This window comes from Coregonus clupeaformis, unplaced genomic scaffold, assembly GCF_020615455.1.
Source record: "Coregonus clupeaformis isolate EN_2021a unplaced genomic scaffold, ASM2061545v1 scaf0134, whole genome shotgun sequence".
Classification (NCBI taxonomy): Eukaryota; Metazoa; Chordata; class Actinopteri; order Salmoniformes; family Salmonidae; genus Coregonus; species Coregonus clupeaformis.
The window spans coordinates 412,960-437,163 of NW_025533589.1; positions in this window are offsets into that span (position 1 = coordinate 412,960).

Sequence of the window (24,204 nt, forward strand, 5' to 3'; positions counted from 1 at the left end):
GATGTGGCCGATTTAAACAACCAGAATACATTTTTAAATTAAGAAATAACAATTTTTTTGGACGACTTGTTGGCGCAGTGGTCTAAGGCACTGCATCGCAGTGCTAGCTGTGCCATTAGAGATCCTGGTTCGAATCCAGGCTCTGTCGTAGCCGGCCGCGACCGGGAGACCCATGGGGCGGCGCACAATTGGTCCAGGGTAGGGGAGGGAATGGCCGGCAGGGATGTAGCTCAGTTGGTAGAGCATGGCGTTTACAACGCCAGTGTTGTGGGTTCGATTCCCACAGGGGCCAGTATAAAAAAATAAAAATAATGTATGCACTCTCTAACTGTAAGTCGCTCTGGATAAGAGCGTCTGCTAAATGACTAAAATGTAAATGGCTGCTGGGTAATTTGATATGCATTGAAATCTTCGTTCGTAGGCATCAAATTGAGCGAATGCTGCACAGGTTCACTGAGTTGCAAAACAAATGGGTATAATGAGGTGATTGTTGTCTAATCGGGTGGTCTAGCTCATTGATTTGTAGATCTGACGCAGTTGCTACATCAGATTATGAGCCTAGCAAGTGTCATGAAGTGTCAGGTCTACCGAGTGGCGCAGTGGTCTAAGGCTCTAGAGATCCTGGTTCGAAATCCAGTTTCTGTCGCGACCGGGAGACCCGTGGGGCGGCGCACAATTGGCCCAGCGTCATACAGGGTAGGGGAGGGAATGGCCGGCAGGGATGTAGCTCAGTTGGTAGAGCATGGCGTTTGCAACGCCAGGGGTGTGGGTTCGCTTCCCACTGGGGGCCAGTATGAAAGAATAATGAAATAATGTATGCACTCACTAACTGTAAGTCGCTCTGGATAAGATCGTCTGCTAAATGACTAAAATTTAAATGTAATGAATGAGTTATGTAGCACCCATATACGGCCACAAGGAGGAGCAAGAGTGCCATAAACCCATACAGTTTTTTGCCATATAAACCCTAAACCTAACAATCAATCAAATGTATTTATAAAGCCCTTTTTACACCAGCAGATGTCACAAAGTGCTATACAGAAACTCTTACCCTATTTATAACCTATTTTTGCCGTAACCCTAACCCCTAATTCTAGGGTAGGGTAGCCTAGAACACTTTTAGAAAATATTTTAGTAATAATATTATTTTAGTAAATACAATTATAGTATTAAATAGCATTTTGATTATTTTGTTGTTATTTTATAATATATATTATTGCAAGGCAGAACACTTGATAAACATTAGTTATATTTTTCAAATGTGGTTTCAACTGGGTGACCTAGTAACCTCTATGTGAAAGACCAGAAATTCGCGTGGGACAGGTGGGTCAGGTTTGAGACTGATCTAAGGAATTAACAAGAAAAATATACTTTATTTCTCAGCTGCCTCAAAGTTTGGTATGGCCCAGCGCTTTCACAGTTGGACCTTCCAACCAGACCAACCTCCTCGGGCGCAGATGCATGAACTTGTCCGAATCGCAAGGAAATGGCTGGATCCGCAGAGGAATACAGCAGCGGCGGTGGTGGAGGCCGTTGTGGTGGATCGTTACCTACGCGCCCTGCCTTATGAGGCAAAACGGTTCATCAGTCAACAGGCCTTGACCACGGCTGATCTGACCGTGGAAGCTGTGGAAAAGTACCAGGCCACAGCGGAGATGCTGAATGCTTCCGAAAAGACCCCAGGAGTGCGGCCCCCACCACAAATGGGAAGAACCCGTCCAAAGGACCCCAAGGTCTCGAACCCAGCCACGTCAGGACTTATCCTGGCTCCAGGGGGAGCCAGAAACCAGACGGGTCCAAGAAGAGTACACCAGGAGGGGGAAACTCGACAGTGTTACCGGTGTGGGGAGATGGGACATATCTCCTGGCAGTGTGGGAAACCAGCCGATGAACCTATGCCCACTGCGGAGTCCTCCAGCTCAGCACCCACACACCGTTTTGCCTCGCTCTTGGGAGTCGTAGATGGCGGCCCAGATCGACCCCCCACCTGCCCGGTAACTGTGAATCACCATGATGTGGAGGCCTTACTGGATTCTGGTAGCCGGGCCACCCTGGTGCGTAAGGATTTGGTGGGCCCAACGTGTCTGACCCCCGGGGAAAGTCCTCCCAGTTTCCTGTGTCCATGGGGACACCAGAGAATACCCCATTACTGAACTTACAATGACCAGCACACGGGGAACCATACACACGACGGCGGGGGTGGTTGATTCCCTCCCGTTCCTGTCCTAATTGGACGAGACTGCCCAGCCTTTTACCCGCTCTGGAGAGAGTCTCAGGAGAGGATAACCCGAGTACCTCGGAAACGGAGAGGCAAGACTCATCCTGGGAAGGCTCCGGTGCAATCCTCCGAGTTACTCACTCCCGCCCGGGCTCTGATAGGGATGGCAGGTGCCCAGACCGACACCGAGACTGGTCCGGATACGGGAGAAGAGAACGCAGCCCAGGAAAGTGCTCCGTTCTCCAGTGAAGAAGACGTCCCAGGCACCCAAGAGCTTCCCCCTCTCACAGGCCAGTATGGTACGGCTCAATTACAAGATCCTACTCTTGCAAATGCCTTAAGAAATGTGCAGGTATTAGAAGGTGTAGTGTTAGGTGATAAGACAAACCCTACTTACCCCCATTTCGCAGTAAACCGGGGTTAGTATATCAGATAGTCAAGAAAAATGATGAAGTGCATGAACAGCTCCTCGTGCCACAGCCCTATCGGGCCACAGTACTCAACCTAGCACACACACACCCGCTAGGGGCCCACTTGGGGGTAGAGAAGACTAAGGAAAGAATCATGCAACGTTTCTTTTGGCCAGGAGTACACAAAGAGATAGAGAACTACTGCCGTAGTTGCCCTGAGTGTCAGCAGGTTGCGCCAAAGCCCACATATAGAAACCCGCTCATTCCCTTGCCCATTATCGAAACTCCTTTTGAGAGGATTGGATTAGACATAGTCGGGCCCTTACCGAAAAGTTCCAGGGACATCAATACATTCTGGTCATTCTGGACTATGCATCCCGGTACCCGGAGGCCATTCCGCTGAGGAAGGCTACATCCAGACAAATCGCCAAGGAGCTGTTCCGTCTCTCAACTAGTCTGGGAATCCCAAAAGAGATATTGACGGACCAAGGGACTCCATTCATGTCCAGGGTGATGAAAGAACTCTGTGCTTTACTGAAAATCAAACAGCTGAGAACCTCGGTCTACCACCCCCAGACAGATGGCCTAGTCGAACGTTTTAACAAAACACTAAAATCCATGCTGCGGAAAGCGGTAGGGGAAGATGGCGCAACTGGGATCAGCTGTTACCCTACATATTATTTGCGGTGAGAGAGGTACCTCAGTCTTCTACTGGTTTTTCACCCTTTGAGCTCTTGCTTTCCTACAGACCCAGAGGACTGCTTGACATCGCCAAGGAGGCCTGGGAGGAGCAGCCATGCCAACAGCGGACACTGATCGACCATGTCGGGGCTATGAGGGAGAGAATGAAGGCCATCTATCCCATGATGCGGGAACACCTGGAGGCCAGTCAGCGGCAACAGCAAGCCTCCTACAACAGATCTGCTCAACCCAGGGAGTTTAAGCCGGGGGACAGAGTGCTGGTCCTGGTGCCAACCGTTGAGTGTAAATTCCTGGCAACCTGGCAAGGACCATATGAGGTCATTGAACGCATGGGAGAAGTAAACTACAAGGTGAGGCAACCAGATAAAAGAAAAACTGAGCAGATTTATCATGTTAACCTTTTAAAGAAGTGGCACGCCAGAGAGGCGCTGTTCAGCTGTCTACCCCCACAGAGACCAAGGAACCGGGCGCGAGAAGAGGTTCAGCTGGGTCCAAATCTGTCCCCACATCAACGACAGATGGTCCTGGAACTCGTGGAGCAGAACCAGGATGTCTTCTCCTCCCTTCCCGGTCACACAGAGGTGGTCCAACATGAGATCCGCACCATGCCTGGCCGAACGGTAAACCAGCGCCCGCACCGCGTGCCAGAGGCTCGTAAAGTGGTTATACAGAAGGAGGTAAGGAAGATGCGGGAGTTGGGAGTAATCGAAGAGTCCCACAGTGCCTGGGCAAGTCCCATCGTACTAGTTCCCAAGCCAGACGGTTCAGTACGATTTTGTAATGACTATCGAAAGTTGAATGAAGTGTCTGAATTTGATGCATACCCAATGCCTCGTGTCGATGATTTAATAGACTCCTTGGGGCATGCTCGTTTCCTAACCACTCTTGATCTCACAAAAGGCTACTGGCAGGTGCCCCTGACCCCGGCGTCTAAGGAGAAGACAGCCTTTGCCACCCCCGGAGGGGCTCTACCAGTATACCCGACTTCCGTTTGGTCTCCACGGGGCACCTGCCACGTTCCAACGCCTGATGGATCGAGTCCTTGCGCCCCACAAGAGGTACGCAGCGGCTTATTTGGATGATGTTGTTATACAAAGTCCGGATTGGGCCAGCCACATACCCCGGGTACAAGCGGTGCTGGATTCGCTCAGGGAAGCAGGGCTCACGGCAAACCCGAAGAAGTGCAAGCTGGCCTTCAGTGAGACAAACTACCTGGGGTACACCATTGGGCGGGGGTTGGTCAAACCACAGGAAGCCAAACTGCGGGCCATACAGGACTGGCCGCAGCCCATCACCAAGAAGCAAGTAAGGTCATTTTTGGGCCTCGCTGGCTACTATAGACGCTTTATTGCAGATTTTGCTACCATAGCTGCACCGTTGGACGGAGCTGACGACCAAACGCCACTCACGAATGGTGAAGTGGAACCCTGCGGCGGAGGCGGCTTTCCTCAACCTGAAGCGAGCACTCTGCTCCAGTCCGATCCTGGTGGCACCAGACTTCAAGAAGGAATTCATTGTCCAAGTGGATGCTTCGGAGGTGGGTCTGGGTGCTGTCCTCACCCAGGCACATGACGGTGAAGAACATCCCATTCTCTACCTAAGCAGAAAGTTACTTCCAAGAGAGAAGAACTATTCAACGGTGGAGAAAGAATGTCTGGCTGTAGTCTGGGCCCTGGAGTCCCTTCGGTTCTATCTCCTGGGCCGACGTTTCATGGTGGTATCTGATCACGCCCCTCTGCAGTGGATGGCCAAGAACAAGGAATCAAACAGTAGAGTAACCAGATGGTTTTTGAGCTTGCAACCGTTTAACTTTTCTGTTGTCCACAGGGCTGGCAAGCACCACGGCAATGCGGACGCCCTCTCCCGGCGTGATGCCTTCTTCGCTGCCTTTACCCGACGAAGGACGTCGGTCCCGAGGAGGGGGATGTGTGATGTCACGAGAGGCTGTGTCCTGGAGGGACGTTACATCCCCTGAGGTGGCTGCAAACCCAGACAGCTATGGCTCCATCTGCTGGTATGGTCGGGAACTCCACCCCTCTATGGCCAATCTTCCCACGCAGCTGAAACAAATGAGGAGCTGATGAGCTGAAGGTTTGGGAAGTGAAGAGACACAGTCTCCAACCTGGGCTCTCTGGAGGACAAGAGTGCTGCACGTCCACTTCCATGAGGAATATACGGATTTGGAGATACTTACCTTTGGGAAATACTCACCTTTGGATATATGCACCTGTGGAAATACGTGAGAGACATTTGGAAGGACTTTTTGCTGGGTTGGCCACTAGCTGCAACGTGGACTACAGTAAGGCTGGGGAAAAGTTATCTGAGCGAGTGAGAATTATGACTTTGGATGTGGAAGAGACATCCCTGAACTGTTAACCCTTAAAGAGCCACAAGAGAACAGAATTTTGTTATATTTTCGTTAATTTCCAAAGACCTATAATAAAATCCTTGTTTTGTTTGAACCTTGTCTCCTTGCACTACTTGAGCAACCCCGCTGAAAGCTGTGTAGCCTCTCGTGACGTCACAGTATATATATGTACAGTGGGGGAAAAAAGTATTTAGTCAGCCACCAATTGTGCAAGTTCTCCCACTTAAAAAGATGAGAGAGGCCTGTAATTTTCATCATAGGTACACGTCAACTATGACAGACAAATTGAGAAAAAAAAAATCCTGAAAATCACATTGTAGGATTTTTTATGAATTTATTTGCAAATTATAGTGGAAAATAAGTATTTGGTCACCTACAAACAAGCAAGATTTCTGGCTCTCACAGACCTGTAACTTCTTCTTTAAGAGGCTCCTCTGTCCTCCACTCGTTACCTGTATTAATGGCACCTGTTTGAACTTGTTATCAGTATAAAAGACACCTGTCCACAACCTCAAACAGTCACACTCCAAACTCCAAAGACCAAAGAGCTGTCAAAGGACACCAGAAACAAAATTGTAGACCTGCACCAGGCTGGGAAGACTGAATCTGCAATAGGTAAGCAGCTTGGTTTGAAGAAATCAACTGTGGGAGCAATTATTAGGAAATGGAAGACATACAAGACCACTGATAATCTCCCTCGATCTGGGGCTCCACGCAAGATCTCACCCGTGGGTCAAAATGATCACAAGAACGGTGAGCAAAAATCCCAGAACCACACGGGGGGGACCTAGTGAATGACCTGCAGAGAGCTGGGACCAAAGTAACAAAGCCTACCATCAGTAACACACTACGCCGCCAGGGACTCAAATCCTGCAGTGCCAGACGTGTCCCCCTGCTTAAGCCAGTACATGTCCAGGCCCGTCTGAAGTTTGCTAGAGTGCATTTGGATGATCCAGAAGAGGATTGGGAGAATATCATATGGTCAGATGAAACCAAAATATAACTTTTTGGTAAAAACTCAACTCGTCGTGTTTGGAGGACAAAGAATGCTGAGTTGCATCCAAAGAACACCATACCTACTGTGAAGCATGGGGGTGGAAACATCATGCTTTGGGGCTGTTTTTCTGCAAAGGGACCAGGACGACTGATATGTGTAAAGGAAAGAATGAATGTGGCCATGTATCATGAGATTTTGAGTGAAAACCTCCTTCCATCAGCAAGGGCATTGAAGATGAAACATGGCTGGGTCTTTCAGCATGACAATGATCCCAAACACACCGCCCGGGCAACGAAGGAGTGGCTTCGTAAGAAGCATTTCAAGGTCCTGAAGTGGCCTAGCCAGTCTCCAGATCTCAACCCCATAGAAAATCTTTGGAGGGAGTTGAAAGTCCGTGTTGCCCAGCGACAGCCCCAAAACATCACTGCTCTAGAGGAGATCTGCATGGAGGAATGGGCCAAAATACCAGCAACAGTGTGTGAAAACCTTGTGAAGACTTACAGAAAACGTTTGACCTGTGTCATTGCCAACAAAGGGTATATAACAAAGTATTGAGAAACTTTTGTTATTGACCAAATACTTATTTTCCACCATAATTTGCAAATAATTCATTAAAAATCCTACAATGTTATTTTCTGGAATCTTTTTTCTCATTTTGTCTGTCATAGTTGACGTGTACCTATGCTGAAAATTACAGGCCTCTCTCATCTTTTTAAGTGGGAGAACTTGCACAATTGGTGGCTGACTAAATACTTTTTTCCCCCACTGTATATGTATATATATGTATATATATATATGTGTGTGTATATGTATTTGTATTTGTATTATCTCCCGAGTGGCGCAGTGGTCCACTAGAGATCCTGGTTCAAATCCAGGCTCTGTCGTAGCCGGCCGCGACCGGGAGACCCATGGGGCGGCTCACAATTTGTCCAGCGTCGTCCAGGGTAGGGGAGGGAATGGCCGGCAGGGATGTAGCTCAGTTAGTAGAGCATGGCGTTTGCAAGGCCAGGGTTGTGGGTTCGATTCCCACGCGGGGCCAGTATGGAGAAACAAATATAATAATGTATGCACTCACTCACTCTGGATAAGAGCGTCTGCTAAATGACGTAAATGTAAATATGTGTGTGTGTGTATATATATAAAAAACATGGGGGACTGGAAGTGATGCAGACAATTACATTGATGGAAGATACAATCTATCTGCAATATTAAACTGATCTACCCCTTAAAAAAAACAAATAAATAAAATAATCATATTAATTACCTGAAAATTGTATGTCATCCAGTCTTAAAATGTCTGCAAAATCCAAATATTGAAATACTGTTAAATATTTAAAAAAACATTGTTATCCATTGAGTGAATTGTTATCCATTGAGAGAGGGATATAGAATAGTATACTATCGTGCTAAGTAATTATTTTCTACAACTGTGATGTAACTGAACATCCACTAGGTGGAGCCAGTGGTCCACTCTTGATTAGACACTTCACATAAAATAGAAATTTGTTTGGTAAAAAGAGTCGGAGCCCGTCTGGTGTTCAACCTTCCCAAGTTCTCTCACGTCACCCCCCTCCTCCGCACACTCCACTGGCTTCCAGTTGAAGCTCGCATCCGTTACAAGACCATGGTGCTTGCCTATGGAGCAGTGAGGGGAACGGCACCTCTGTACCTTCGGGCTCTGATCAGTCCCTACACCCAAACGAGGGCATTGCGTTCATCCACCTCTGGCCTGCTGGCTCCCTCCCTCTGCGGAAGCATAGTTCCCGCTCAGCCCAGTCAAAACTGTTCGCTGCTCTGGCACCCCAATGGTGGAACAAGCTCCCTCACGACGCCAGGACAGCGGAGTCACTCACCACCTTCCGGAGACATTTGAAACCCCACCTCTTTAAGGAATACCTGGGATAGGATAAAGTAATCCTTCTACCCCCCCCCAAATTGTAAAGTGGTTATCCCACTGGCTATAGGGTGAATGCACCAATTTGGGAGTCGCCCTGGATAAGAGCGTCTGCTAAATGACGTAAATGTGCCCTTGAGCAAGGCACTTAACCCTAATTGCTCCTGTAAGTCGCTCTGGATAAGAGCGTCTGCTAAATTACTAAAATGTAAAAAAAAATGTAAATGTAACTGTACATCCACTAGGTGAAGCCAGTGGTCCACTCTTGAGTAGAGACTTGGTTTGGCATGTCATTTCATGGTTCTGAGACACCTTGAGACATGTCAAATAAAATTGACGTTTGTTTGGTATAAACAGTAGGATATATACATATGTAGGTAGAGTCCATTCTCGTTTAAAAAAATCAATAACACAACATCTCATTCAATATATACTATATCATTTTATACAATACATTATTAAAAACATTCATTTATATAATGTACAACATAAATAATATATATATATATATATATATATATATATATATATATATATATAATGCATAGTTAGATATAGAAGCCTTCATCATATTGAAAATTCAACTCACCTTCAAAATGCTCCATGAGGAATAAATGATTCAAGGAGTCTCTTTAAGATGTGTCTTCAGGCCTTCTGGTCCTCTGGGTCTTTTTTCTTGGTTGACTGAGACATCCCACGGACGCTCTTTTATGGGGTCAAATGGATCTGTTTAGGTCAGCAGTAAAACGGGACATCTTTAAGAATACAATTACCTTTTTTGTTTTTAATTGACTGAGACATCCACTGGACATTCCATCCTCGGACGCCTCCCGGACATCCCCCCCTTTGTATGGATCATAAATATTATTATTACACAATACTACACCTTACTAAACAATACATGTTTAAATGTATGATTATTGTTAAATGTTCACGATGGTGGAAAAACTGTTGCACTTGTTTCATCATATCAAGCACCTTAAACCAATCTCGCCACATGAAGCTAAAGACAGGCACAAAATAGTTGACCTCTGTTCAAGCGTTTGAAAATACATACGAACTAACAGATTGGGTGGCATTTGCGCTGTCGAATTCAGAACAACCTAAAATTGTCACTTTGGAGTCTGGACTCTACGCTACTGAAGAGATTCGTATGACTTTCAAATCATCTGGCCCACAGACTTCCTCTTCCAGTGCGTACCCAGGCAGGGATGTTCCATTCAGGGCCTTTTAGATCTGACATAGAGCAAGTCTTATCTTAAGCCATTCCCTCATGCGAAACGCAGGAGAAAAACTCCCGGTTTTTGGCTGAAAAAGGTTGTTGAGACAGCTGTGTGTGAAAATCTTCACTGTTGAATCGTCCGGTTGGCCTCCACTCATATCAATCCCACCGTTAAAACAATCAGGTGCATCACAAAGAATGGCATCGATGGTTTTGTCCTTGTGGCCCAGACATGAAGGACACAACACACCTAGAATTGGTCTAGGAGACGTGTTTTCTGGAGTTTTCTGTGGTTGATCTCTCTTGAGGTTTCTTGTTGCTCGTAGTGTTCACAGGACAAGTCTAACACTTACTTATACTCAGGCAGACCTACCCAGAAATTACTTTTTCATTCTACAAGGGGTCACAAGCTCACTACACAGCAGCTCCATAGGTTCACTACAAAAAATTCCCAACTGTTTCAAATTTTTCAAACAGTTCAAACTTTAAGTTCAACTAGGTCAGTACACGACACATCAATCACCAGGCCATTACTTTTTATTTCAAACAGAGGGTAGAGGGGTTCTTTGCACAGTGCTGATATTCTCTTATTCTTAAACAAACTTTAAACTTTAGAAAATGACACAGACAACGGCTTCTGAGTATATGTAAAATATCCTTAGTTATGCAATTGCAGGCAGAAGTTAATACAGAGTCAACAGGATTTGTATAGCTCTTCATAAGTTCAGCATATTGTCCAAAACAATCTCTGCTGTTCATCCAAGCACGCCCCTCCCTGGCAGATCAGGAGCCACCATGTTTTCTTCTTGTGGCTGTGTGGAAGCAACGAGAAATTGAAACAATCCAGGTCTACCTGTTCCTCCAGTTGATCTCTATCCCATGTCCTTGACTACACGCTAGAGGGAACCATCCTTACCAAAAGCACAGCATTGGTAGTTAAGAAATGTCTCTACTATTGTTAAGCATATTCATTGTTAACTATTAATATTTAACAAATCAGGTAAATATGTGCTCTTTCTCTCACAGCATAATAGATCATATATTCCTCATCAACGTGCTTTACTTCAAAGAAACAGCTGCACTATCAAGTTACATAAGCACACCCTAAATAGTGAAGAGAACGTCCGGACAGGATGTCCTTAAAAGGTCATAAACACAGGACACAGGAAAACTCCCCAATCACTTTTTGACAGCAACCGTCTACTATATTCTCTCTCACAGGAGTCTGTGAAACAAGACAGTTGGAGATTGAAACATTGTATGTGTATTCCCTTCCCCCAACTGCTCTGTTCACTCAGACAAACAAACCAGACTGCAGTTTCCCACGCAAGAATTGACTTCAAATTACTTGATATCTTTCAGAAATACATAATTTTCCCCTCCTCATAATTCCATAGGTCTATAGGAGTGTCCCAGGTTTTCATTACAACCATTGCTAGTGCATATTGTATATGGTTTCAATATCTTACTATCAGATTTGATAAATAACAGATTATAACATGAAAAGCTCAGTGTTGATTTTAAATATAAACATTAACAGTCCACAGGCTGAGGTAAGTGTGAGTCTTAAACATATGTAAACACAACCTAATTCATTATTTCATTGAATTTCTCTTGGCAGTTGTTGCTCCCAGGTCTACAGCCAATCAAGGACTAGCTACCCATCCCCCACTGCTGCTCTCACCCCCCACCCCCCACCCCATCCCCTGACATGCTGGACTCTCAGGTTCTGTTCAATAAAGTGCAGCACAGCACAGTACAGTACAACTTTATTAGTCCATGTTACAGGGAACAAAGGGAATTTGTCTTTCTGAAGGGGGTTGGTCACAGATCTGCCAGTTCAGATCCAATCCCATGTTTTGTTGTCTGGCTCAGGACTCAAACCAGTGACCTTTCAGTTCCTGGACTAATTCTCTAACTTCCACCTCCTAACACTTCTAGCATGGGCTTCCTAGGCAAAGTTCCTTTTACACTATCCCATGTGTGGAGAAAACATGAGTCTGTCTCATGATCTGGTAATGAGGTAGTCCTGCCTTCAACTTCAAGATCAGTGTCACCCTCAGCTCAAGAGGGCATTACCTCTTGGTCTAATGGTCAAGACACTGGTTTTTCCCATGGGACACCTGGGTACAGATCCCGCCCATGAAATGTGCACACCTCTCCCAAGGCAAGGTTTTGCAGGGGGCTGTATTGCAGTATCACATTGCTCAGCTGTGTCCAACACTTCATTCCATAGGTCATCAGAAAATGACTCAACCCTGTAGTCATTCAAAGTTTGAACTAAGGCTTCAACTAAATCAACAGCCTTTGACAGGTCAAGTGATGAAGACTGTAGCATCTCTGATAGAAATGTTGCTTCTCCAAAAACGTTATGCCGTGTAACAAGGAACACAATGAATTGTAAATCTATCTGTGCAAGCAGACCTCGTGCCTCAACAGATCTGTCACCGTTGTGTTCTTGGACTATGTCTTGCAGGACTCGCTTAACGGCAGGCAATCTATCCATAATAGTATGTAGAGCCATATATCGACATGCCCAGCGAGTGTCACTTAGTCTCTGAAGCTCTCTAGGTGCACCTGGGTACATCTCTCTTTGTACGCTAAGCCATTTTTGATGCGCATCTATGACCCAGATGTGAAGACATACAGTCTTTCTAGTAAGGAGAAGAACTGTCCTACCTCAGGGACAGCTTTGACTGTCTCCACTAAAACTAAGTTTAGACAGTGTGCACTGCAGTGGAGGTAAAAGGCTTTGCTTGTTCTTTAATGCGTTGCCTGGACGCCCGAATGCTGCCACTCATAACTGAAGCACCGTCATATGCTTGGCCTCCTAGGTTGTTTTTGTATTCAAGACCATGACTTTCTAATATGTGTATGATTTAGTCAGTAAGCCCTGCTGCATCTAGTGGATCAGCCGATTCAAAGTGGAGACAGCTCTCATGGACAGCTCCACTGAAATAGTACCTGAGTACTGGAGATATCTGATCCTTTAAGCCCTGCTGCATCTAGTGGATCATCCGATTCAAAATGGAGACAGCCCTCATGGACAGCTCCACTGAAATAGTACCTGAGTACTGGAGATATCTGATCCTTTTTTTTTTTTACATCTTTTGTTTTCCGTCTGCCATTATGCTGAAGACCTCACTGTCTTTCACTTCTTCTATCATCTCTGTTGGAACCATGTCTGCCAAACAACTCAGAACCTCATTCTGAATCCCTTTGCTTGTGTATTTTGCATTATGAATGGAAGTCAACCTTTTTTCCACAGTTGTGTCATGCTTAGCTATTGTTTCTAGGATTGCCATAAAGTTCCCTTTATTATCAGACTCTGCAGACTCATCGTGTCCTCTTTGTGCAATGTTTTGTGTGGCTGTAAGTAGTAGTACTTCTCCTATTGTTTTAATATAGTCCCCATTTTCTTGAACCTGTTTGTTGTGTTCCTTGTTTAGGGCATTTACCAGTGTTGCATTACTATTTACAGCTTTCTGATAGACTCTCCATGTAATCATTGCTTGTTTGTGCCACTCAGACCTTGCATGAATTGCAAATCTTCCAGTTGTTAAAACCCCATTTTGAATCAAATCCAGTCTCTGAGACAGGCGTAACAAAACACAGAGTCTGATTTGTTTGAATATTGAAGCCAGGGGTGGATGTGGTACCAGGCCGCCTTGAAGATCCTCCTCCTGTCCCCCATCAGAGTTCTTGGGTCCATGTTCATCACTGGCTGCACCGGTGGCTCCTCCCGGGATTGTTGACATCACTCTCAGTCTCTCCAATGGTCTTCCTGCTGTCTCTCTCTGCTCTCTCTTGCTCTCTCCACACCTGAACCCTCTGGCTCTGTCTGACTTTCTGCCTTGTCTTTTCTTTGGAAGAAACATGAAGTCCTTTTTTCTCTTCATGTTGGTGACAACTATAGAGCAAAAGCAATGGGGACCAAGCTTATTCATTCATTTACTGAAAATAACTGACTCGCTAGGTAGCTAGCTTTCATGTCTAACCTTTTCACGTTACAATGCGTTTACTGAGTGTGGTTTAAGTAAAAGCACTCAGCAACATGCGTTTTTGATCAAATATTATATCCTTTTTCATATTGCCATACATTTTCGATGCCTGACTGTTAGAATTAGCTACACAACTAAACCAAAAACAATGCAAACGAATATATAGCCCAGGATTCAAGCCAATTTGTTAATTAATTCACAAAGTAAGTAACAAACGGACAGGTTAACATTAGCTGATCTAACATTCCACTTCTGTAATGCATTTAATAGTTAACGATGTTACAAATACAACATATTCAACATGTTGCTCACCTCTCTTTATTTCCTTCTTCTTGCTTGAACGATATTATTCGCGCCAAATTTCTTTCAACTTCTGAATAGAAAAAAACTTGCAGATCCATGTGGTACGATACTGTTGTGTTCCGCCTAAAGGAGTCCCACTAGAAAATGTGTTGGGTTAATTTAGTGTTCCGCTTTGCCACTGTCTAATAACGGATGTAAAAAAAATCAATAAAATAAAACATGATCGCAAAAATGTATTCTGTGATAATTATTTCAGACTCTGCATTTATAGGGGCCACAAGGGGGTCCAAGCTTGTTGTCACAGGGGCACTGCCCCCCAGAACTGCTAGTGTCTGACAGCCCTTCTTCGGCCTCGGCGGATGCTAGCTCAGAAGAAGCACCAGCATGGTTCAGAATGGTGATGGACAAGGATTTAACTAAAATTCAAGAGACACTTTCTGAACGCCTCAGCATAATTGATGTGCTGGTCGATAAACTCCACGAAGACCAGAAAGTCACAAAGGGAACGAGTGACAAAGTTACAAAAAGATCATGCTGACCAACAGGCTGCCATCCTGGACGTCCGCCTGGAAGTGGATCAAAAGCACAAGAAGTTGGAAGATGCCATCTCTAAACTCGAGAAATTAGATTCTTCCGAAAATTTCCAAAAGTGCTTGAATTTGAGATTTCAAGGTTTCCCGGAGGCCGTGGAGGGACGAGACGCCATTTCCTTTCTACAGGAATGGATTCCCAAAATTCTGGATCTACCCTATTCCGTGCACCCACTGGAAATTGAGAGGGCCCATCGCACCATACCGGAGGCGGCTGCCTGGCCAGGTTGCACCCAGGGCATTTGTCATTACATTATTTATACGGTACCAGGACACTGTCCGCATCCTCTTTGCTGCCCGAGCAAAGGGAGAGCTCAAGTACGGAGATGCCAGAATCATGATCGTTCCGGATCTTTCTCCCATACTACACAAGAGGAGGATGGCTTTCTCCCCACTGAAGAGGCTTCTGCGGCAGGCTGGCTCGGCATACGGCCTGCTGCTACCCGACGACATTGTGGAAGTATACCAAGAATGGTGAGCGCACATTTGACTCTGTGAAGACGGCTGAAACATACATGAGGGAAGAACTCACTGTTAGAACATGAGGATACAACCAAATGACTCATAGGATCGGCTGGCTGGCTGGCTAGATGGCTAGCACCATAATGACAGGCCAGGTAAAGTTGGATCATAGCTAATGTTGCCTGGCTGGCTGGCTAGATGGCTAGCACCATAATGACAGGCCAGGTAAAGTTGGATCATAGCTAATGTTGACTGGCTGGCTGGCTAGATGGCTAGCACCATAATGACAGGCCAGGTAAAGTTGGATCATAGCTAATGTTGACTGGCTGGCTGGCTAGATGGCTAGCACCATAATGACAGGCCAGGTAAAGTTGGATCATAGCTAATGTTGACTGGCTGGCTGGCTAGATGGCTAGCACCATAATGACAGGCCAGGTAAAGTTGGATCATAGCTAATGTTGACTGGCTGGCTGGCTAGATGGCTAGCACCATAATGACAGGCCAGGTAAAGTTGGATCATAGCTAATGTTGACTGGCTGGCTGGCTAGATGGCTAGCACCATAATGACAGGCCAGGTAAAGTTGGATCATAGCTAATGTTGACTGCGCTATTTAGCCAGCTCGCTAAGTTTACCAGGGTGTTACTATAGCTACAGCCACACTATGTCAGGTAGTTACATTTTCTTTCTGGATACTTTTATTTCACCCATAGAGGTCCAGTGGGGTTTGGTTAAATAGTGATGTGGCTTTTGACTGGGTTTCAAGCCTAACTATGGTGTTTATATTACTTCAGGGAATTGTAGCTACTATTACGTTTGCTGCTTTATTGTTAGAGATGTATGCTAGCGTTAGTGATACCGAGGCAGGGAGAAGCTACTCACTGGCTGGACACCTAATTGCCAGCTAGCTGATAGCTGTACAGTTGTGTGTGTGTGTACATGTGTATATAAATATATATAATGGGGGGTTGGGAGGGTGAACTCAGGAGGATGGTGATTGTGTAACTAATTGTCTCTATTTTATATTTGAGGGATAATAGTTATCGTCTGGTAAAGGTATTCATTTATTCATCATAGCTTGATGTCTTTTTTCCTGTGCTGCTTGGGTGCGTTTGTTTCACAGCACAGGTTTCAGGGCGCCTTGGTGCTTTATCTTGGCCAGGCCACAGTTGTAAATGAGAACTTGTTCTCAACTGGCTTCTTACCTGGTTAAATAAAGGTTAAATAAAAATAAAATAAATATAAATGCCGATTGGTTGACATTTGTGTGTGCAGGTAGGAGCTGTTGGTGACTATGAACGCATCCTCTGTTGTTGTTGTTGTTGTTGAGACATGCTCAAGTGGGGCTAAATAGTCCAGTCATTATTGTTGCCGATGTTTGTCGCTTTGATTCAAATTGTATTTTGTGACTCAACTAACAATATATTCATGTTACAGGGAACAGTCAATGCACTTCTAATGCCATATACATATAATTTAGAATGAACCTCTTTGGGGCGATGCTATGCATAGCAGGTACATCTATCTTAAAGACTAGCGTCTAAGGGTATGGTTTATTAACTCCCTCAGTTGGGGAGGGGGTTGGTGGGTTTGTGGTAGGGTCAGGGTATTAGCTCACCAGATGGTTACTATTTTATACTTTCATCATTTCATTTAGTTTCTATCTTTTTCCCTCTTTCTTATTATCTTTAAAGATGTCTGCACATAATAACTATACATTTATGACACTTAACATTAGGGTACTGTAATGAATACTCAGGGAGAAAAAGGTGTAGATTCACGCTCAGAGCGCGGCAGGTGTTTATTACGCCTTTACAGAAGACAGGAATCGTGGTCACAGGCAGGCAATGGTCATACACAGGTAGGCAAACAGGCAGGTGAATCAAATCTAGGACTGAAGACTATAACTGGTTGTCACAAACGAGCTAGGAAAAGTCTTAGTAACTAGTGGTTCTGGTGAAAAATGTCCTTTAAGTATCTCCACAATATCCCCATACGTCTTATTACCTGTTCTGTCTGGCTGTAGCAGGCTGCCTAGTAAATTAAATGTCTTTGGCCCCATTACACTAAAACATGGAGGCACAATGTTGTCCTCATCCATGTCAATGAACAAAAATGAAAGACAGGGCTACGTTCAAGAACACAAAGAATCAGGGCTACGTTCAAGAACACAAAGAAACAGGGCTATGTTCAAGAACACAAAGAAACAGGGCTACGTTCAAGAACACAAAGAAACAGGGCTATGTTCAAGAACACAAAGAAACAGGGCTATGTTCAAGAACACAAAGAAACAGGGCTACGTTCAAGAACACAAAGAAACAGGGCTATGTTCAAGAACACAAAGAAACAGGGCTACGTTCAAGAACACAAAGAAACAGGGCTATGTTCAAGAACACAAAGAATCAGGGCTACGTTCAAGAACACAAGGTGAACTGAGAAAATTAAATACAGAACCTTACATTGATTACATAGATCACACAGAAGAGAGGTTAATATGTTAATTAAACTATGTTTTCTAGGTGGAAGGTTTACCCTGTGTATGAGATTAAAATGTATCAGCTGATGATTAGGATTGTTAGATGAACCCACTAAGTTCCTGATGAACTCAACTGGTGAGCCTCTTTAGCAGCTAGTTCCATGGACACACTGATTTCAATGTCCTTTGCCAAGGTCAGATGACTTTCAGTCAACAGTCTCTTTTGTGTAGCTTCACTCCGTAGCCCACATACTAGTCTGTCTCTAATGATGTCATTTAGAACAGCATTAAACTCACAGTATTCTGGTAGTTTCTTTAATGCAGCAGCAAACATTGTTACTGATTCTCCCTCTTCCTGATGTCTCCTGTGGAACCTGAACATTTCAGCATTAACTAGTGGTTCTGGTGAAAAATGTCCTTTAAGTATCTCCACAATATCCCATACGTCTTATTACCTGTTCTGTCTGGCTGTAGCAGGCTGCCTAGTAAATTAAATGTCTTTGGCCCCATTACACTAAAACATGGAGGCACAATGTTGTCCTCATCCATGTCATTTACAAGAACAAAATATTCAAACCGTTCTGTATATGAGCTCCACTGCTCAATACTTTTATCAAACTGTCCAATGTTTCCAACAATTCCAATAATTGTTCATTTCTCAATAAGCTCCTGATTGTCACTCACTTCAGTATTGTCCTCAACCAAAGCAATATTTTCCTCAGTCATGTGATCTTCATTCACTTCACTCACTGACGTTTCCTCCTAAATTCGCTCATTTAGCAGTTTTAATTAAAAGGTTTGTCTTCACAGTTGAATAAATTTCCTTTCCTTTAATCACTGTATATTCCTCCCTTTTTAATCAAGTTGTTTTCCCGCTCCGATGTCCGTCTCCAGTCCTTTTCTGACGTCCATGACGATATTAACTCTCTTTCTTAGCTAGCTCGACTATACACTTGCCTCTGCTAGCAATACACTGTGCTAACATTAGCCTAGACTGTACCACAGAAAATAACAGTTTTAAACAGTTGTAAAAACTCACTTCTTCCAGACAGAATAGTTCCTGTAGATTCAGACTTACTCATCACCAATCTGTTGTTATGTCTCGTGGGTTTCATAACCACGTCTGTATAACAATTCAATAATGATGAGACAGGAGACAGGAATCAGTTCAACCATTTATCTGGAACGTGATCATCTCAACACATACAAACCCCCATGATGCTCTGCAGCACAACCCCAATATACAACAAATACATAGATAAGTAAATGGACACTAAACAAAACTCATAGAGGAATTGAAATGTTCAGTTGTAGAAAGTAGGGCAATGGGATAGGGTCAGAAAGGTCAGTATGTTTGATAACTGGTTCCAGAGGTGACATAACAAGCATAAGGTCCATTATAACACAGTGAAGTAGAGGTGGGAGCTAAAAGCAGACATGGACGGTGAGACGGTGTGAGGAGGTCAGGGGTGAAACACTAGATCAGGACAGGTAGAAATGGCAGGGCTGGAAATAGACACAGAGACACATTCTGATCATGGCTCAGACCTGACCTGAGACACCCAAACAGAAGATGCCATAGCAAAGTCCTGTCCAGCAGGCTATATGGGATTTCCTTTCATCAAAACACAACACATTGAAATGTGTCCAGTGTGTGTGTGTGTGTCCAGCATGTGTGTGTGTGTCCAGTGTGTGTGTGTATGTCCAGTGTGTGTGTGTGTGTGTGTGTGTGTGTGTGTGTGTCCAGTGTGTGTCCACTGTGTCTCCAGTGTGTGTGTGTGTGTTTGTGTGTGTGTCAAGTGTGTGTGTGTCCAGTGTGTGTGTGTTCAGTGTGTGTGTGTGTCTAGTGTGTGTATGTGTGTTCAGTGTGTGTGTGTGTGTGTGTGTGTCCAGTGTGTGTGTGTGTGTGTTCAGTGTGTGTATGTGTGTTCAGTGTGTGTCCAGTGTGTGTGTGTCTGTGTGTGTGTGTGTGTGTGTGTGTTCAGCGTGTGTGTGTTCAGTGTGTGTGTGTCCAGTGTGTGTGTGCAGTATGTGTGTCTAGTGTGTGTGTGTGTGTGTGTGTGTGTGTGCGTGTGTGTTCAGTGTGTTTGTGTGTGTGTCCAGTGTGTGTGTGTGTGGGTGTTTAGTGTGTGTGTGTGTGTGTGTTCAGTGTGTGTGTGTCTAGTGTGTGTATGTGTGTGTGTGTGTGTCCCCAGTGTGTTTGTGTGTGTGTGTGTGTGTGTGTGTGTGTGTGTGTCCAGTGTATGTGTGTGTGTGTGTGTGTCCGGTGTGTGTGTGTGTGTGTGTTTGTCCTGCGTGTGTGTGTCCAGTGTGTGTGTGTCCAGTGTGTGTGTGTGTGTCCAGTGTGAGTCTGTCCAGTGTGTGTGTGTCCAGTGTGTGTGTGTTTGTCCAGTGTGTGTGTTTGCGTGTGTGTGTCCAGTGTCCAGTGTGTGTGTGTATATGTGTGTTTGTGTGTGTCCAGTATGTGTGTGTTCAGTGTGTGTGTGTGTACAGTGTGTGTGTGTGTCTAGTGTGTGTGTATGTGTGTCCAGTGTGTGTGTCCAGTGTGTGTGTGTCCAGTATGTGTTTGACCAGTGTGTGTGTTTCCAGTGTGTTTGTGTGTGTGTGTGTGTGTGTTTGTGTGTGTCCAGTGTGTGTGTGTGTCCAGTGTGTGTGTGTACAGTGTGTGTGTGTGTGTGTCTAGTGTGTGTGTGTGTTTGTGTGTGTACAGTGTGTGTGTCCTGTGCGTGTGTGTGTGTGTGTGTGTGTCAGTGTTACCATGGTTATTATTTACATGGACACTGAGGAGTCAACACCATAAACCCCAAACCCTGGATAGAGGGGCTCAGTGAATGTGGAGTGGAATGTGTTCATGTGGGTCAGTGTGTCAGAGGAGACTCTGTAGAAGGACAGAGTGCCGGCTGGCCAGTCCAGATACACTCCTACTCTGTGGGAGCTGGAGGAGGGGACGTCTATGGTAGTGGACTTATTATTGTGCCAGGCAGAGTAACGGTTGCCAGAGCAGAGCAGACTCCAGGACTTGTCATTCCATCCAATCACACAGTCACTACCCTCTCCTCTCCTGCTGATTCCTTTATATGTCACACCTATATAAACCCCTCTCCCACTCCACTCTACCTCCCAGTAACAGCGCCCAGTCAGACCCTCTCTACACAGCACCTGTCTCCAGTCCTCAAATCTCTCTGGGTGATCAGGATACGGCTGCTCCTCTCTCCTCCATGTCACCTTTCTGTTCTCCTCAGACAGAGAGAGGAATCTGTTTACTGTGTTTAGGTCCAGTGTGAGATCACAGACATCTGATGGATGAAACCAGACACAATATTAGAAATCATCATCATTAACATTAGAATGTTAACTCACTTTTCACTAATTCATTTAATGTAGATGTTTCTAGGTATCAAAAGGAGAAGTTAAGGTAACTTGAGACTTGTTGAATGATCATATGTTATACTGTATGGTAATATAAAACACACTTATTCCCATTAATTACACACACACACACACACACACACACACACACACACACACACACACACACACATCCTGAACACACATACACCCTGAACACACACACACACACCTTCATGCATGCATGCATGAACACACACACACATTTCTAAAGTAACACAAACACGCCACACACACACACACAGACACACACATTGTCAAAGCAACTCTTTGTAAACGTTGGTGTCCCTGATTTGTGCTTCTGTAGAACTACAGCTGATATTTAATATGACCAATTAAGTAATGATGATGGTCTTTGACTTTGACTTCACTTGAATTAAGACTTATTCTTAGTCATATTCTTCACAGCAGTCAACACTCACATTTTCTAAGTCCAGGTGTCATTGTGTTCTCTCCACCATGTTCCACACTGTAGCGGTAAGCAGAAGAACAGACAGTCATTGAGGGATAGTGTGTGTGTGTGTCTAGTGTGTTTTTTCCAATGTGTGTGTGTGTGTGTGGATCCAGTGTGTTAGTGTGTGTTGGTCCAGTTTGTGTGAGTATGTGTGTTCAGGTTGTGTGTGTGTGTGTGTGTCCAGTGTTTGTGTGTGTGTGTGTATGTGTCCAGTGTGTGTGTGTGTCCAGTGTGTGTGTGTGTGAATGTGTGCGTGTGTGTATGTGTGTCCAGCGTGTGTGTGTGTGTCTCCAGTGTGAGTGTGTGTGTGTGTGTGATCCAGTGTGTGTATGTGTGTGTGTTTTTGTCAAGAGTGTGTGTTTCCAGTGTGTGTGTTTCCAGTGTGTGTGTGTGTGTGTGTGTGTGCGTGTCCAGTGTGTGTGTGTGTTATCCAGTGTGTGTTTGTGTGTGTGTGTTTTTGTCCTGAGTGTGTGTTTCCAGTGTGTGTGTGTGTTTCCAGTGTGTGTGTTTCTCCAGTTGTGTGTGTGTGTGTCCAGTGTGTGTGTCCAGTGTGAGTGTGTATGTGTCCTTTGTGAGTTTGTGTGTAATTGTGTGTGTGTGTTTGTCCAGTGTGTGTGTTTCCAGTGTGTGTGTGTGTGTGTGTCCAGTGTGTGTGTGTTTTCAGTGTGTGTGTGTCCAGTGTGTATGTGTGTCCAGTGTGTGTATGTCCAGTGTGTGTGTTTGTGTGTGTGTGTGTGTGTGTGTGTCCAGTGTGTGTGTGTGTGTGTGTCCAGTGTGTGTGTGTCCAGTGTGTGTGCGTGTGTCTGTGTGTGTGTGTGTGTCCAATGTGAGTATGTTTCCAGTGTGTGTGTGTGTTTGTTTGTGTGTGAGTGTGTTGGTCCAGTGTGTGTGTGTGTGTGTGTGTGTGTGTGTGTCCATGTGTGTGTGTGCATGTGTGTGTGTGTCCAGTGTGTGTGTGTGCGTGTGTCCAGTGTGTGTGTGTGTGTGTGTGTGTGTGTGTGTGTGTCCAGTGTGTGTGTGTGTGTCAAGGATGTGTGTGTGTGTGTGTCCAGCGTGTGTGTGTGTCCAGTGTGTTTTTTTTCCCAGTTTTCCAGTGTGAGTGAGTGTGTGTGGCTCCAGTGTGTGTGTGTGTGTGTGTGTCCAGTGTGTGTGTGTGTGTCCATTGTGTGTGTGTGTGTGTCCAGTTTGAGTGTGTGTGTGTGTGTGTCCAGTGTGAGTGTGTGTGTGTGTGTGTGTGTGTGTGTGTGTGTGTCCAGTGTGTTTGTGTTTTCGGTGTGTGTGTGTGTGTGTGTGTGTTTGTCCAGTGTGTGTGTGTGTGTGTGTGTGTGTGTGTGTGTGTGTGTCCAGTGTGAATGTGTGTGTGTGTGTCCGTGTGAGTGTGAGTGTGTGTGTGTGTGTCCAGTTTGTGTCCAGTGTGTGTGTGTGACAAGTGTGTGTGTTCAGTGTGTGTGTCCAGTGTGTGTGTGTGTGTGTGTGTGTGCCCAGTGTGTGTGTCCAGTGTGTGTGTGTTTTCAGTATGTGTGTGTGTGTGTCCAGTGTGTGTGTGTGTGTGTGGGTGTGTGTGTGTGTGTGTGTGTGTTTGTCCAGTGTGAATGTGTGTGTGTGTGATCCAGTGTGTGTGTTTCCAGTGTGTGTGTGTGTTTCCAGTGTGTGTGTGTGTTTCCAGTGTGTGTGTTTCTCCAGTTGTGTGTGTGTGTGTCCAATGTGTGTGTGCGTGTGTGTGTGTGTGTGTCCAGTGTGAGTGTGTATGTGTCCTTTGTGAGTTTGTGTGTATTTGTGTGTGTGTGTGTTTCCAGTATGTGTGTGTGTGTCCAGTGTGTGTGTGTGTCCAGTGTGTGTGTGTTTTCAGTGTGTGTGTTTCCAGTGTGTGTTTGTGTGTCCAGTGTGTGTGTGTTTTCAGTGTTTGTGTTTCCAGTGTGTGTGTGTGTGTCCAGTGTGTGTGTGTGTCCAGTGTGTGTGTGTTTTCAGTGTGTGTGTGTCCAGTGTGTGTGTGTGTGTCCAGTGTGTGTATGTCCAGTGTGTGTGTTTGTGTGTGTGTGTGTGTGTATGTGTCCAGTGTGTGTGTGTGTGTGTGTGTCCAGTGTGTGTGTGTGTGTGTGTGTGTCCAGTGTGTGTGTGCCCAGTGTGTGTGCTTGTGTTTGTGTGTGTGTGTGTGTGTCCAGTGTGAATGTGTTTCCAGTGTGTGTGTGTGTTTGTGTGTGTGTGTGAGTGTGTTGGTCCAGTGTGTGTGTGTGTGTGTGTGTCCAGTGTGTGTGTGTGTGTGTGTGTCCAGTGTGTGTGTGTGTCCAGCGTGTGTGTGTGTGTGTGTTTTTTTTTTTCTCCAATTTTCCAGTGTGAGTGAGTGTGTGTGGCTCCAGTGTGTGTGTGTGTGTGTGTGTGTGTGTCCAGTGTGTGTGTGTGTGTGTGTCCAGTTTGAGTGTGTGTGTGTGTGTCCAGTGTGAGTGTGTGTGTGTGTGTCCAGTGTGTTTGTGTTTCCGGTGTGTGTGTGTGTGTGTGTTTGTCCAGTGTGTGTGTGTGTGTGTGTGTGTGTGTCCAGTGTGAATGTGTGTGTGTGTGTCCGTGTGAGTGTGTGTGTGTGTCCAGTTTGTGTCCAGTGTGTGTGTGTCCAGTGTGTGTATTCAGTGTGTGTCCAGTGTGTGTGTGTGTGTGTGTGTGCCCAGTGTGTGTGTCCAGTGTGTGTGTGTTTCCAGTATGTGTGTGT